Source organism: Lissotriton vulgaris, chromosome 1_2 (assembly GCF_964263255.1).
Source record: "Lissotriton vulgaris chromosome 1_2, aLisVul1.2, whole genome shotgun sequence".
NCBI lineage: Eukaryota > Metazoa > Chordata > Amphibia > Caudata > Salamandridae > Lissotriton > Lissotriton vulgaris.
In genome coordinates, this window is record NC_141686.1 from 15,239,994 (window position 1) to 15,255,195 (window position 15,202).

Sequence of the window (15,202 nt, forward strand, 5' to 3'; positions counted from 1 at the left end):
TGCGTTTCTTGGGAATCCCTGAAAACAAAGAAGGAGGTGACCCGAGGCGGTTTATTATTAATCTATTAGGTGATGCTTTCCCAGAAATCACCGATTGGGATTGGGCCCGGGAGATACAACGAGCTCACCGATTCCCTTTCACCGCAAGGAAACCGCGACAAGGCCAAGAAAGCTATCCCAGGGCCATTTTGGTTTCATTTAATAATTTTCTTGCTCGTGAAGCCATCTTTGTTAATGCAAGACCAGATAAGAAAGCGGATGGTCTTGGGGTCCAGTTTTTCGTGCGACCAGACTACTGCCAAGCTACTGTGGCTCAACGCTGGCATTTGAAGCAACTAATTCCTGACTTTCAGAAGAAGGAAGTAGCAGTATTTCTTCAAGGCCCTGCTAAACTTAAAACTATATTTAAAGGCCAAACAAAATTCTTCATTTCAACAATTAAAGCTAAGGAGTATCTAGACTCTCTTTGAACGATTTTGATGAGCTCAGACGTGCTTTATGAAAATGTCAGAATATATGCTTAGGAACCATACTGAGTATTAACTCTTATCCTAATGTAGGACTCCTATGTATTTAGTCCCTAAACTTTTTTATACTCCTTCTTATTCTTTGTTTGAATCTGTCTGAATTCTGAGTGCTCCTCTTCTCTTGTTTTCTTTTTCGTTCTCATTTCTTTTTTTCTTTGGTAAAGATGCTAGGAGCCGGGGACCCGGCATCCATATGGTTCAGGAACTGATGGTTCCTGTGCCTCCTATAGTGGGGAGGGTGGGGGGAGGGGTTCTGGGGTTCAGGGTGGGGGCGGGTATGGGCAACGGGTGGTGGTGGGGGTGTATGGCTGAGGTGTTCAATACAGGGATGGCTACTAAGGCCGAGGTGTTCAATACAGTGATGGCTATAAGGCATACAAAGTCTAATGTGGGGGAGCAAATGTTTATGATGATGATCAACAATCGTTTTTCTATATTGTTTTTGAAATGCATAAAAGGTTGAAAATATGCACTATCAATATTAATGGTCTTAATGATTTAAAGAAGATAGCTATGTTTCGTACAATGCTACAAATTCTGAATATTGACTTGTTATGTGTTCAGGAAACCCATATTTCATGGGATAAACGCTCTCTCCTGAATAATCTGGGATTAGAAATTCTGATTACATCTAAGCAAATGGGTATCAAGAGAGGTGTTGCTATCTGTATGCGAAAGGGAGTAGGGAAGTGCGTTAAAACATCTTCCGACAAATGGGGGAGATGGGGGCTTGCGGAATTAAAAATTGGTAGCTGTAGATTTACTTTATGTTGTCTGTATGGCCCAAATTTGGATGATGCTGAATTATTTAATCTTATTAACACAGAGCTATCCACTTGGACACAACCGATTATAGTGTGCGGGGATCTTAATATTCATATACCAGCCGATTGGGATATTAAACTGGGAAAGAGATATACGGGTCGTAAGATTCAAGCGTATAAAGCTCTAAGAGATCTGGTATTGTGTAACGGGTTAACCGATGTTTGGAATAAGTTTCATTACAATGACCCTGGTTATACTTTCTTCTCCACCCCCCACCGAAAATTTGTCCGTTTAGATTATTTTTTTGTTTCTTCGGTTTTTCTGGAGCAAATCCGTATTGAAATACTACCACAGGTTATTTCGGACCATAATCCCATCATCGCGGAGATTCAATTCCCCACTGATCGTCAAAGCTTAAATAGATCTTGGTCATTTCAGAGGAGCTTATTATTGGACGAAGAGTACCTCCAGTTCATGGTCACTATTATCAAAGATTATTTTTCTATAAATAATGATTCTGCCTCTCCACAGGTAGTTTGGGATTCTTTTAAATCCGTTGTACGGGGGGAGACTATTAGTTTTGCTAATTATAGAAGGCAAAAAAATCAAAAAGACTTTAAGGATAGGTTAAATAAGGTTAGGCTGGCAGAGCTCGAATTATCCACCGCCTGTAAAAATAATGTCAATATAGAGGATGCACAAATTCGACTAACTATTGAACGTTCAGGACTCCGTACACATATTGCTGAAGAAGTAGCCATAAAATTTAAACAATACAAAACAGAACGTTATGAACTTAGTGAACGTACGGGGAAAATCTTAGCACAGCGTTTACGCCAAAAATCTTCTTTTAATGAAATACAATGCATCAAAGATATTAATGGGGTCCTTCAAGAGAATAAGGCAGGGATATTAGACGCATTTCATGGTTTCTACAAGACATTGTATAACGACTATAACAACGAAGTTGATAAGACTCTTAATCCTATAAACTATCTCCGAAACTCTGATCAATTGTCACTGCGTACAGATGATATCGATCTCTTTGCTAGGCCAATAAGCTGGGAAGAGATTGAAGAGGCTATCTTGAGTCTAGCTGCCGGCAAAGCCATGGGGTCCGACCAGATCCCCCTCGAATTTTATCGGACGTTTAGACATCTGCTGAAGACAGAATTATTAAAAATTTTTAATGCAGCATTTCAAGATAACCCTCCTGATTCCTGGTCGACTGCTATCATAGTTGTTTTCGTAAAAAAGAACAAGGACCCAAAGGAACTTGGTTCGTATCGCCCCATTTCCCTCATCACGGCAGACAGTAAGATATATTCCAAAATTCTTGCCAATAGGTTAAATAATGTCAAGGCTGGCCTGGTCTCTCATATTCAACACGGGTTTATCAAACATAGGGATACTACAGATCACGTTAAACGTGTTATCGCACTGTTGGATTGGGCCCAAGCGAAGGAATCCCCAGTCGGAGTGATCCTACTCGATGCTGAAAAAGCGTTTGACAGAGTAGACTGGGGGTTCCTTTGGTCGGTGCTAGAATGGAAGGGTTTTCCATCACAATTTATTAAGGCTGTACAGTCACTTTATTTCAATGCAAAAGGAGTAATAAGACTAGGTACTGATACTTCCAGACCATTTTCTATCACTAGGGGGACCAGACAAGGGTGCCCCTGCTCTCCACTTTTATTTGCACTTTATTTAGAACCTTATTTGAACAGATTAATTGCAGAACCTGGCATTCCCCCAATTCGACTCCATGAAATAGATCACAAAGTCTTAGCATACGCAGACGACGTGGCCATCGTAACCCCTGACTCATCCACTGCTTTACCTAAAATAATCGAAGTTGCTAGTGAATTTGGCAAATTTTCTGGCTATAAATTGAATGTTTCAAAAACACAAATCATACATTCTAAAACAGGGACACCCACTGATCTCCCAATTAATTCTACCGCTATATACCTTGGGGTAACTCTATCTCCCAAAATAGACGACATCGTTGGATTAAACTTGGGCCCTCTACTTTTATCCACCAATAGGACCTTGGAACGGTTAAACAATTTACATTTATCTTTATTCGGACGGACCAATGTCATTAAGATGCTAATTTTCCCAAAATTTCTTTATTTTTTTCGTACTATTCCTCTATTTTTTTCTATGTCTCTTTTCAATAAAATAGATAGGATGCTGTCTAGATTTTTATGGGGGTATCGTCGATCTAGAAGATCTCTTAAGTGGTGTACTCTTCCGCAAGGACGTGCGGGGTTAGGATTTCCGAATTTCAGAATATATTATTGGGCCATTACTCTTAAAACTATTAAAGTTTTATTATTCCACGATCATGCCAACGAAACCTGTAAGGCCCCATCTATTTTCGAAATGCTTATGGGTGATCATGCGCGTCAATCACTACTGATTTTTACGGAGCCGAGCTATTATAAAAAAACGAAATTCAAGATCTTTTTCTCTGCTTTTCTGGCTTGGAGACAGATGAATAAAGCTTTACGGATTATTCCTAAATATAATTTCTACACACCTATATGCTGTAACATTCCAACTTCTGGGATTCCTCAAAGCACCCCTATTTCTCGACTTCGTCTGGGACCGATTCACTCAATAGGGCAAATGTACTTAGATGGGACTTTAATGTCATTCTCCGAACTCCAAAACACATTTGGTCTTTCTAGAAATGATTTTTTTAAGTATCTACAAATTCGTAGCTTTTTGGAAAAAAAAAATCTTCTTTATAGTGATGTAATGGAGTCTAATGATGTCTTGGAGAGTGGTAGGAAGGATGCCCGTATTGGAACACTATATCAGTTAATGATTAACAGGCTGCACGATGACCTCGTTCAACAAGCCCAGAAGTGGGAGAGGAAATTGTCTATAGAAGGGATTGATTTGGCAAGGGCATTTGAGATTAGTAATACAGTATTAATTAATAGCTCTCTTAAAAGCCAACACTATATGGCCTCTTTGGATTTGTATTACACACCTGCTAAACTTGCTAAATGGAACGCTACGAAAGGTATCAACTGTAGCCGGTGTGGGATTTTAGCAGCTGACGCATGTCATATGTTCTTTAGTTGCCCTAAACTTACTGTATATAAAAATAAGATAGAGAATTTTTTGACTAATTTGCTTGATGTTGATATCAAACTATGCCCTTCTGTCACTATTTTTGGTTTATATTTTCCATCCGAGAGTTTATCTGTTGATCAAGAGCTTTTTTTTTTCATTGGAATGTCTATTTATCGTTTCTGTATAACCTCAAGATGGCTAGACGCTGATCCACCATCATTTGAACAATGGTTAGGCAAGCTGCTAGACACGTACCGAATGGACAATGCAGTCTATAAATTGAAAGGACGAAGAAAAAAGTCATTTGCTAGGAAGTTATGGCTTCCTATCGATAATTGGATTTAATTTAACCATGATTATATCTTCAGGAAATAGTATTTGAGTTATATGCTTTGAACTTTGCTATTGAGTGTCATTGCCTTATTTTTGCTGTATCTTGTTACATCCCTGTATTTGTTCTGCCTCAGCCACTGAAAAAATAAAAAAATATAAAAAAAAAAAAAAAAGAAAGGGCACATAGAGTTCCGGGTGGCCGGCCCAGGCCTGGGGCGCCCCCCAGACCAGTGCTCGCCCGACTGTTTAACTTTCAGGATAGAGATGCCATATTGCAAGCTGCGAGGGTGTCCCCACTGATCCGAATCCTAAATTCAGCAGTATCCTTCTTCCCAGATTATACAGCGGCAGTCTCACGGCGCCACAGAACTTTCCTGGAGGTCAAAAAAGCATTGAGAGCTAGGGAACTGCCTTACTCGATGATATTCCCAGCAAAACTTCAAGTTGTAGCAGATGGTAAAACGTGCTTTTTCGAAAGACCAGCGGAGGCGCACGACTGGCTTGAAGGCTGGCAAAGAGTAGAGGGACGGTGTCGCGGGAACAGAGGCCAACGCCGTCGGGACGAGAACGGAAACACAAGCAACCAGGATCAGCGGCAATCGGACGGGGAGGACACACAGTGGGCAGAAGCAGACGACCTCGGCCACGGATAGAACAGAAATGCAGAAAAATGGCTGGCTAATGGACACCCATACATACTTAAAGCGGGAGCAGCGCCGACTTTGGACACTGGGCTGACGCGGACTCTGGAGGGAAGGGTAGGACTGCGCTTTTCCTTGAACTTCCTACCCCATCCACGCAAGTACACTGTTTTGGGTTGGGATGAAGCACTCTGCTGAGTTGGGGTGGCGGGCAGATCAGAGTCCGTCGGGCAGGGAGGCAGGGTGGGAGTGTGGGACGGGGAGTTGGGGAACGAGTTTCTTTGTTTTAGTTTGCAACGGCAATGGTAACATGAGGGAATACACCCTGGCTGACAGGTTTTCACATTTATTTATTTATTATTTATTTATTTTGAAAGTTTTATATGGCACGGTTGGGCTGCGGCTCACGCTTCTTAATTATTACTTCTATGGCGACAGACACTATGGCAGATCATACCCATGACAAGGCCCCTGAGAATAAGGTGACCCCCCTCACACTACTTACTTGGAATGTACACGGTTTAGGAGAAAAAAATCAAGAGAGGTTTGGTGCTACAGGCTCTGAAACGCCAAGCTCCCACATTGGTGCTCCTGCAGGAAACGCACCTCACAGGCACGGCATGTAAGGCATTAGATAGATGGGGGTATAAGATGGTGGTGCATTCAGAGTTCTCGACAGGTTCTAGAGGGACGGGTATCCGGGTGCGAATAAAAAATCTTCCTTCATAGTGCTCCAGAGTCAAAAAGATGATATGGGGAGATTTGCAGCACTACAGGGCCAATGGGAAGGTAAGATTATCAATGTAGTATCAGTATACATTCCCCCGGCACTCCAAGCAGTGGCACTGCCAGCCCTTAGGGAATTTTTGCTTACTCTGCCGGAGGGTGACCTCATTATTGGGGGGTATTTTAACGCTACAATGGATGCAAGCCTAGACAGATATCCAGAGAGGGTGCAGACAGCGGGAATCTCCCGCTTGCAGAGTTTCACAGAAGCACTGGGGCTGGTGGATGTGTGGAGACACACCCACCACACAGCACGACAATACACATTTCATTCTAATGCCCATAACTGTCTCTCCCGAATAGACTATTTCATCACATCGGAGGCTAGCTTACAGAACGTTGACGACATTGCAATCAAACCCAGGGGCATATCAGACCACTCACCAGTAATGCTAACCTTCTCCTACCATCACAGGTCACGTAAGAGGCTTTCCCCAATATACCCTGGCTACATGCAAGTCCCGCCCATTCGAAGAGAAATTCGCAGGGCCACGAAATCCTTCTTTGCGGAAAAAACGACATCAGTGGACTCCCAGTCAGTCCTGTGGGAGGCTTATAAGGCAGTTATTAGGGGTCAGGCAATAGTCTCCATCACGGGGCACAAACGAGAGAAACAGAGAGACCTCATGGATCTGGAGCTAGAACTATACTCAGCTGAAACGAGACACGCGGCAGAACCCACGCCTGACTCAGCACATGCTCTACACCTCAGGCAGCAACAGTATAGGGACTATTTGAGACAGGAGACCATATCCAACCTCACAGCGACCAGGCATAAGATATACGTCGTGGGGGACAAGGCGGGAAGGCTCCTGGCTTGGCTGGACAGGCGAGAGCGGGGCACTAGGGGAATAGCACAGCTGCGGACAGCGGAGGGACAGCTCACGGTGGACCCACGGGCTATAGTGCAGGAATTGGCGGGATATTTCCGAAATGTTTATACTTCAGCATCGGACGTGTCTAAGGCAGAGGCTGGGGCCTCCATACAGGATATAGAGATGCCCAAACTCACACGGGAGGCTTCCTTGGAGCTTGAGGAGGATCTCACAGAGGACGAAATTCACGCCGCAATCCGCTCGTTACAGTCGGGTAAGGCATATCCCGATAGAACTATATCAACAGATGGCGGACGCTATTAGCCCGCACCTATTGAGAATGTACACCGATAGCTTAGAAAGAGGCGAACTACCACCTGACCAGAGACTGGCCACAATAGTGGCTATTCCGAAACCCGGTAAACCTCCATCCGAATGTACCTCATATCGCCCAATATCCTTGATCAATACGGAGGCAAAAATTCTTGCCAAAGCTCTGGCGACCAGGCTGTTGGCACACCTCCCACAGTTAATCCATCTAGATCGATCCGGCTTCATGCCAAACAGAAACACCGCTCTAAACCTCAGACGCCTACATGGTGCACTGGCAATGGCACCAGCCCTGTCTGCACCGGCGGTTGTCCTCTCCCTAGATGCGAGGATGGCCTTTGACATGGTGGAATGGAATTATCTTTTTGCAGTCCTTTCCCGCCTGGGATTTGGCCCAAAGTTTTGTTCGTGGGTCCGTCTCCTGTCGCCAGCCCACTGGTGTGTGTGACGGTCAATGGCCATATGTCAGACATCATATCTCTGGTGAGAGGGACGCGTCAGGGATGCCCCCTGTCGCCACTCCTTTTCGCGTTAGTATTAGAGCCCCTCGCGAAGCGGATTAGAGGACATCCATTACTAAGAGGTATTCAGTGGACAGAGGGGTGGAAAGACCGTCTTTCCCTCTACGCCGATGACATTTTGGTGTACCTAACAGACCCTAAAAACTCCATTCCTGTGCTACTTGAGATATGTGACGAAGTCGGTGAGATATCAGGGTACACGATCAATTGGGCTAAGTCGGTTTTATATGTACTGAGGGGTCCTACACCACGGCTCCCCGAGACTTGCCCACTGGTGATTTCACAGGATTCCTTTAAATACCTAGGTATCCACATTACAGCAGACCCAGCGACTTTCTTTTCCAAGAACTTAGTGCCCTCCTTTAGAGCGCTTGAAAAGGGACGTGACGCATTGGGAATCGCTTCCCCTCACACTGCTGGGGAAAGCAGCCTTGTTTAAAAGGATGGCCTTGTCAAGGTTTTTATACGCCCTTGAAAATACCTCATTCCCCGTACCGATAAAATACTTTAAACAAATAGCTGCGCAGATATCCGCATTGCTATGGGGCAGCAAACTAGCCCGAATAGCCCAAGCGAAACTGCACCACGGATGGTACGACGGAGGCATATCGCTCCCCAACGTCCAAATGTACTATTGGGCTGCACATCTCAAGGTCGTTATTCAATGGATACACGCCTCTCAGGCGGACCTGGCATACAGGGCGGACAGGGCACAGTTGGGAGCGGGAAACATACTTGGCCCTTGTACAATAGAAGGCAGACCACAAAACTGGTGGGTCCAACAAAACACACAGTCATGCTATGGCACGCAGCGCAGACACGACTGGGATGGAGGGTTGTAATTACGCGACTTACCCCACTCTGGGATACAAAGCGGCTGGGGTACTTGAGGAAAAGCAAGGGTTTCGTCCAGTGGCACAATATAGGTATTTCCACGGTGGGAGACATGTAGGACAAAGGGACTGTTGAACCGTTTGCTCTACTAAGGCAGCAGTATGATCTGGCCCCCACCGAGGCTTTCAAATACATTAAAATACGACACGCACTACTGGCGATATTGTCACTGGACACTGAGGCCCCTGAAGCTTCCCCACTAGAGGATCGATTACTTACAGATCACATGCCAAAATGCTCCACATCCCTCACCTATCGCAAATTATTCAATAACCTACTAGACGCCATGGGCACATTGAGAGAGAAATGGCAGCCGAAGTGGGAGACATGCATGAAACAGAATGGCAGGAGGCCTCGGCTTCGCCCAAGGGAATAGGTATACCCTCACGGTTCCGACTTGTGCAACTTAAGATCCTTCACCGCACATATCACACTAGATGCAAGTTAGTCAAAATGGGCAGAGCGCAACACCCATATTGCCTTAGAACAGAGTTCTTCAAACTGTGGGGCGCGACACCATCCCAGGGGGGTGCACACTCCACTCTAATTTTACCTTTGATCCCTGCAAGTCGAGGGAGGAGGGAGGGGAAATGGCCGGGCACAAAGTGCTCATGCTTTTATTGTGTTCACCGGCCCAGGTGGGGGTTAACTTATTCAGCTTCAGCTGCAGTGAGGAGGCGTCAAGTCTCCTCTGCTGAAACCGAACTGACAGACAGCCACTTCCTTTGCATTCGAAATTATAGTATTGGAGACTCCTAGCCTCACACTGGAGCTGAAATGCCTGTCTGTTTGTTCGCCCTCACTTTAAGCAGAGGAGACATCCTGCCCCTCACAGCAGCTGAAGCATTTCAGTTCTATGCAGTGCTTTAAATGGGAATAAAATAGTACTGGTACTCATTTAAATGCGGCGAATGGGCGGGGCTAAGAGTAAGACATGCTTATACTTATTCACTTCAGTACTAGTGGCAGCACATACCAACACTGATGAGAAATGTGTTTCTATAAAAAAAAAACGGGTTAACTCGTTTCACAAAAGGAAAGCTAAACGCCGTGATGTTTTAACATTTCTTTGGTTTATGATATTTACAGTTTCCATACCGTTATATGCTGTTGCTTGGCACAATAGTATATATTCTCGAGCGTACAGACACAGAGAAAGAAACAAGCAGACGTGCACAAAAAGCGTTCCACACATTTCCCTGATATACCTCCCAAGAGTGTCTCGATTCTCTCCCCCCCACACACACACACACACCCTTCTCTCACTTTTTTCCTCACATAAAAACGCCCACAGGCACACAGACAAACCTAAGCAGACACTCAGGCAAAATAATCAGGTAAGATTAAATCCATTTTAACCTCGTTACCTTCCTTGGCTTTCTTAATTGCGGCATCACGGGGCTGCCTGGATTCCTGTGTTTGCAACACAGCAGGATGGTGAACATCAGATGCAAATGAGCCAACGCTGAATAGTTCAGCGGGGGCTCAGCTCACCAGTCACTGCTATACAAGTGCCTTGGCTGTCAGAGACAAGTTTATGAGTACCAGTACTCTCCTGGGGAGCAGAGAAGTGCCGGTTCTCGGAGTGATAAAATTAAGAAGTGCCGGTACTCACTACCTGTGAGTACCGGCCCATTTAAAGCACTGGCTCTATGGATTAACCCCCTCCTGGGAGGGTTAGCGCTTCCCAGAAAGGCGACCGAGGGGCAGATTTACAACCTCTTTTACGCCGCTGTTGCGTCACTTTTGTGACTAGCAGCGGCGCAAAAGATGCGCCATGGTGCAGGGTATTTACAACGGGACGCATCTGGGAGATGCGTCACATTGTAAAGCCCTGCACCAGAAGTAGGCGTTCCTGTGCAGTGGGGGGGCCGAAGACGGCTGTAATGCCAGAAACTGGTCCCCAGAAGCTTGTTTCCTTTCCAGTAAAAGAATTGGCTTGGTAGTTTGGTCTGCCCTGTTCCCATGATGCACTGGGCCAGGGACAGACTAATTTGCATGTAGCCAGGTTCTGAGCTGGGATGGTGCAGTGAGCTAAAAAACGGTGATTGATCAAGCCCTGATCTGTTGACTGGGTACGAGTGTTCTGCTTAATTCAGATACTCTGTCCATCACCACCCCCTTTTCTGAATCGTTTTGTCCACCATAAGCGTGGAAGGGTATGCTCAGACACGAGTCCCTTGCTCACTGCACCATCAGGATTCAAGCAAGCCGGGCCGAAGACAGCTGTAATGCCAGAAACCGGTCCCCGGAAGCTTGTTTCCTTTCCAGTAAAAGAATTGGCTTGGTAGTTTGGTCTGCCCTGTTCCCATGATGCACTGGGCCAGGGACAGACTAATTTGCATGTAGCCAGGTTCTGAGCTGGGATGGTGCAGTGAGCTAAAAAACGGTGATGGATCAAGCCCTGATCTGTTGACTGGGTTCGAGTGTTCTGCTTAATTCAGATACTCTGTCCATCACCACCCCCTTTTCTGAATCGTTTTGTCCAAGATAAGCGTGGAAGGTTATGCTCAGACATGAGTCCCTTGCTCACTGCACCATCAGGATTCAAGCAAGCCGGGCCGAAGACGGCTGTAATGCCAGAAACCGGTCCCCGGAAGCTTGTTTCCTTTCCAGTAAAAGAATTGGCTTGGTAGTTTGGTCTGCCCTGTTCCCATGATGCACTGGGCCAGGGACAGACTAATCTGCATGTAGCCAGGTTCTGAGCTGGGATGGTGCAGTGAGCTAAAAAACGGTGATGGACAAGCCCTGATCTGTTGACTGGGTACGAGTGTTCTGCTTAATTCAGATACTCTGTCCATCACCACCCCCTTTTCTGAATCGTTTTGTCCACCATAAGCGTGGAAGGGTATGCTCAGACATGAGTCCCTTGCTCACTGCACCATCAGGATTCAAGCAAGCCGGGCCGAAGACGGCTGTAATGCCAGAAACCGGTCCCCGGAAGCTTGTTTCCTTTCCAGTAAAAGAATTGGCTTGGTAGTTTGGTCTGCCCTGTTCCCATGATGCACTGGGCCAGGGACAGACTAATTTGCATGTAGCCAGGTTCTGAGCTGGGATGGTGCAGTGAGCTAAAAAACGGTGATGGATCAAGCCCTGATCTGTTGACTGGGTACGAGTGTTCTGCTTAATTCAGATACTCTGTCCATCACCACCCCCTTTTCTGAATCGTGGGGGACATTACAGCGCAGGAATGCCTCCTAAAAGTGGCTGAGTGAAATCTACAAGATTTCACTCAGTCACTTTTGGGCCCATGCTGCGTCAAAACCCCTCGCCTGCTTGAAGCAGGCGTAAGGATTGACACAGCAATGTACACAGAAATTTCTGTCAGGTGTTGGGGGGGCCCCAACAGCTTATAAAATTGAGTTGGGGGGCTCAACCTACAAAAGTTTGAAGACCTCTGCCTTAGAGGATGTGGGGAGGAGGGGTCATTCTTTCATACGATATGGGACTGTTCCATGATAACCGATTATTGGCGTAAAGTACTAAGTACGATATCACAGGCAATGGAAGTATCGCTTACGCCAGAGCCGCGCAGGTGCCTCCTGAACTTGTGGGAACCCAATGACCTCACAAGGCATGGGCAAACATGGGTCACACTGGGGCTCATGGTGGCGAAACGCAACATTGCGCAAAAATGGGGGGCGGCGGACGTACCATCACTAACAAACTGGTGTAAAGACATGGACCTCATTATGGCGACGGAAAGAACAGTTTATATAAACCAGAAATGCCCCCAGAAATGAACCAAGATATGGGCGGCGTGGAACACATATCGAGGGGAGATCTGTGAGCCAATACCGAAAATTGATAACGACAGTTCTGATGACGAACTCGGGGACATATAAGGGAAGTATGCCAAGTGGCCTGTCCAATGTTGTAATTACTGTCAGCCAACATATTGTGAGACCTACTGTGGAATTGCTAGAATGGTTTTATAGCATAATGGTATTATGTGAATGTATGTATTCTGATGTTCATGCCGATGTTATGACTGAAAACAATAAAATAGATTTTTTTTTTTAAATGTGTATTCTAAAATGCTAATATGCTAATTTTAATAAATAACAATGCATATCTCTGAATTCTAGCGAGTTGGTGTTTCATCTGAAGGTTTATTAAACTGCTATCACATTTTCAGTTACCTGTTGCTCATGAAGGTGAAAAGGATATACTATAGGTACGGTGCAGAACATACATCATTATATACCTTGTTATCCTGCATCCTCCCAATCTGCCCCTTTATTCTTTTCCAATCTCTTGACCGCCTACCTTCAGGTGCAGTCTATTTCCTACGTTGCCAAAATGACAGCTGGAGCTTGAAAAAAGCAAGAGCTGGTTGACTGGTGTAGTCAACCATTCCAGAAAGGGTAGTAAAAGAGAGTGTACCAAGGAATGCAGCATGTGTACTCTACCCTGGGAGGACTGGGATCAGGGACCAGATGAACAGCAGCTGTATGGGACAACAAACAGAAATGAGTTACGGGTCGATCTGTTATTTAGGGAGTCCAGCCCAACCCCAAAGTCCCTGAAGTATCTGGCAGTGGTGATGTAGGCAGGAAACGGAACACAGAAGAAGTCAGTAGCAGTACCCCTTTCAAAAAGAGGCAGAGAGCATCCATCATGAATGATCAAGCAATCCAAAAGGAAAGCGAAACACATCTAGAGATGAATAACAGCGTCCAAGCAATCTGGATACAGTGTTGAAAAGGCCCTGGCCTCAAGCACCTACGCCTTTTTAGATCTGCCCATCAGAACACCAAAGAAATCTCTTAGGTGGCAGTTGCCGCAATGGAACCACTGTTAGAGTCTGTCCTAATGGCAACAGCCATCTTGGGATGGGTTGGATGTTTACATGGCAGGAGAGAAGTCAATCCGCCTTGGTAGGGACTCCATCTCCATGTCAAGTCAAGTCAAGTCAAAAGATTTATATAGCGCACTACATACCCGGAGGGTTTCAAGGCGCTTAGGAAGGGGAGGAGAATTACTTGTCAAATATCCAAGTTTTAAGTTGCTTTCTGAATGCTAGGTGGTTCTGGGTAAGGCGAAGGTAAGCGGGGAGAGAGTTCCATGTCTTAGCAGCCAGGTATGAAAAGGATCTGCCTCCCATAGTGGTCTTGTTGATGCGAGGTACAGTGGCGAGGGCTTGGTTGGAAGAACGTAGTTGGCGGGGGGGGTGTAGAAGGACAGTCGGGAGTTGAGGCATTCTGGACCGACGTCGTAGAGTGATTTGTGTGCATGGGTAAGCAGTCGGAAAGTGATCCTCTTATTGACTGGAAGCCAGTGGAGGTCTTTAAGGTGACCAGAGATGTGATCGTTGCGTGGGATGTCTAAAATGAGTCTGGCTGAGGCGTTTTGGATTCGTTGGAGTTTCTTCTGGAGTTTTGTGGTAGTACCTGCGTAGAGGGTGTTTCCGTAGTCCAGTCGGCTCGTGACCAGAGCGTGGGTGACTATTTTCCTTGTTTCGGAGGGGATCCAGCGAAATGTTTTCCTGAGCATGCGAAGAATGTTGAAGCAGGAAGAGGATACGGCGCTGACTTGTCTGTTCATTGAGAGTGAAGAATCCAGGATGACGCCTAGGTTCCGTGCGTGGTCAGTAGGGATGGGTGCTTTTCCGAGGGCTTCCGGCCACCAGGAGTCATCCCATGCAGAGGGGGATGTACCTAATATGAGGACTTCTGTTTTGTCTGAGTTCAGTTTCAGACGGCTGTGTTTCATCCATTCGGCAACTTCTTTCATTCCTTCGTGTAGGTTAGTTTTGGCGGTGCAGGGGTCATTGGTGAGAGAAAGGATCAGTTGAGTGTCATCCGCGTAAGAGATGATGTTGAGGTTGTGTTGGCGTGCGATGGCCGCGAGGGGGCTCATGTATACGTTGAAGAGGGTGGGACTGAGTGAGGATCCTTGTGGTACGCCGCAGATGACTTCAGAGGCCTCGGACTTGAAGGGTGGGAGGCGCACTCTTTGGGTTCTTCCGGTGAGGAACGAGGTGATCCATTCAAGTGCTTTTCCTTGGATTCCGATGTTATTGAGGCGTTGTAGGAGGGTGTTGTGGCAGACTGTGTCGAATGCTGCAGAGAGGTCGAGGAGGATGAGGGCGACTGTGTCTCCATTGTCCATGGAATCTACTGGCGGGACTGCAACTCCACCTTACTCTTAAGCGATGGCCCATCGCATCCACAATCTTTAGCAAGAATCACCAAGTGGAGCAGGTGACTGGTTTGCCCTGAACACCACAACAAGCCAGACAAATGACCTGGTGACATCGGAGTCCTTGGCACTTTGAGGAGGTGTACGTAAGGTGCCAGGATGGAAAGCCTGGGTCCTCAATCATGCCCCAAGTCGGAGCCCCGAGAAATCTGGACAGGAGTGTGACCCAAAGCAACTGTGGACTTGAGATCTTGAAATCTGCACACGAGTTTCTAAATCCCGATAAAACACTTAAAGTCCAATGAAGGAAAGATAGTATAAATATGAAAAACAGAGCAAGCAAGCCTGCGCGATAG

General features: G+C 46.1%; 1 protein-coding gene across 1 annotated transcript in view; it reads right to left on the reverse strand.

The window, feature by feature from the left end:
* KIAA0930 (KIAA0930 ortholog) overlaps window positions 1–15,202 on the reverse strand; it is a 615,380-nt gene that overhangs the window by 422,249 nt on the left and 177,929 nt on the right. The gene's annotated exons all lie outside the window — the stretch shown is intronic.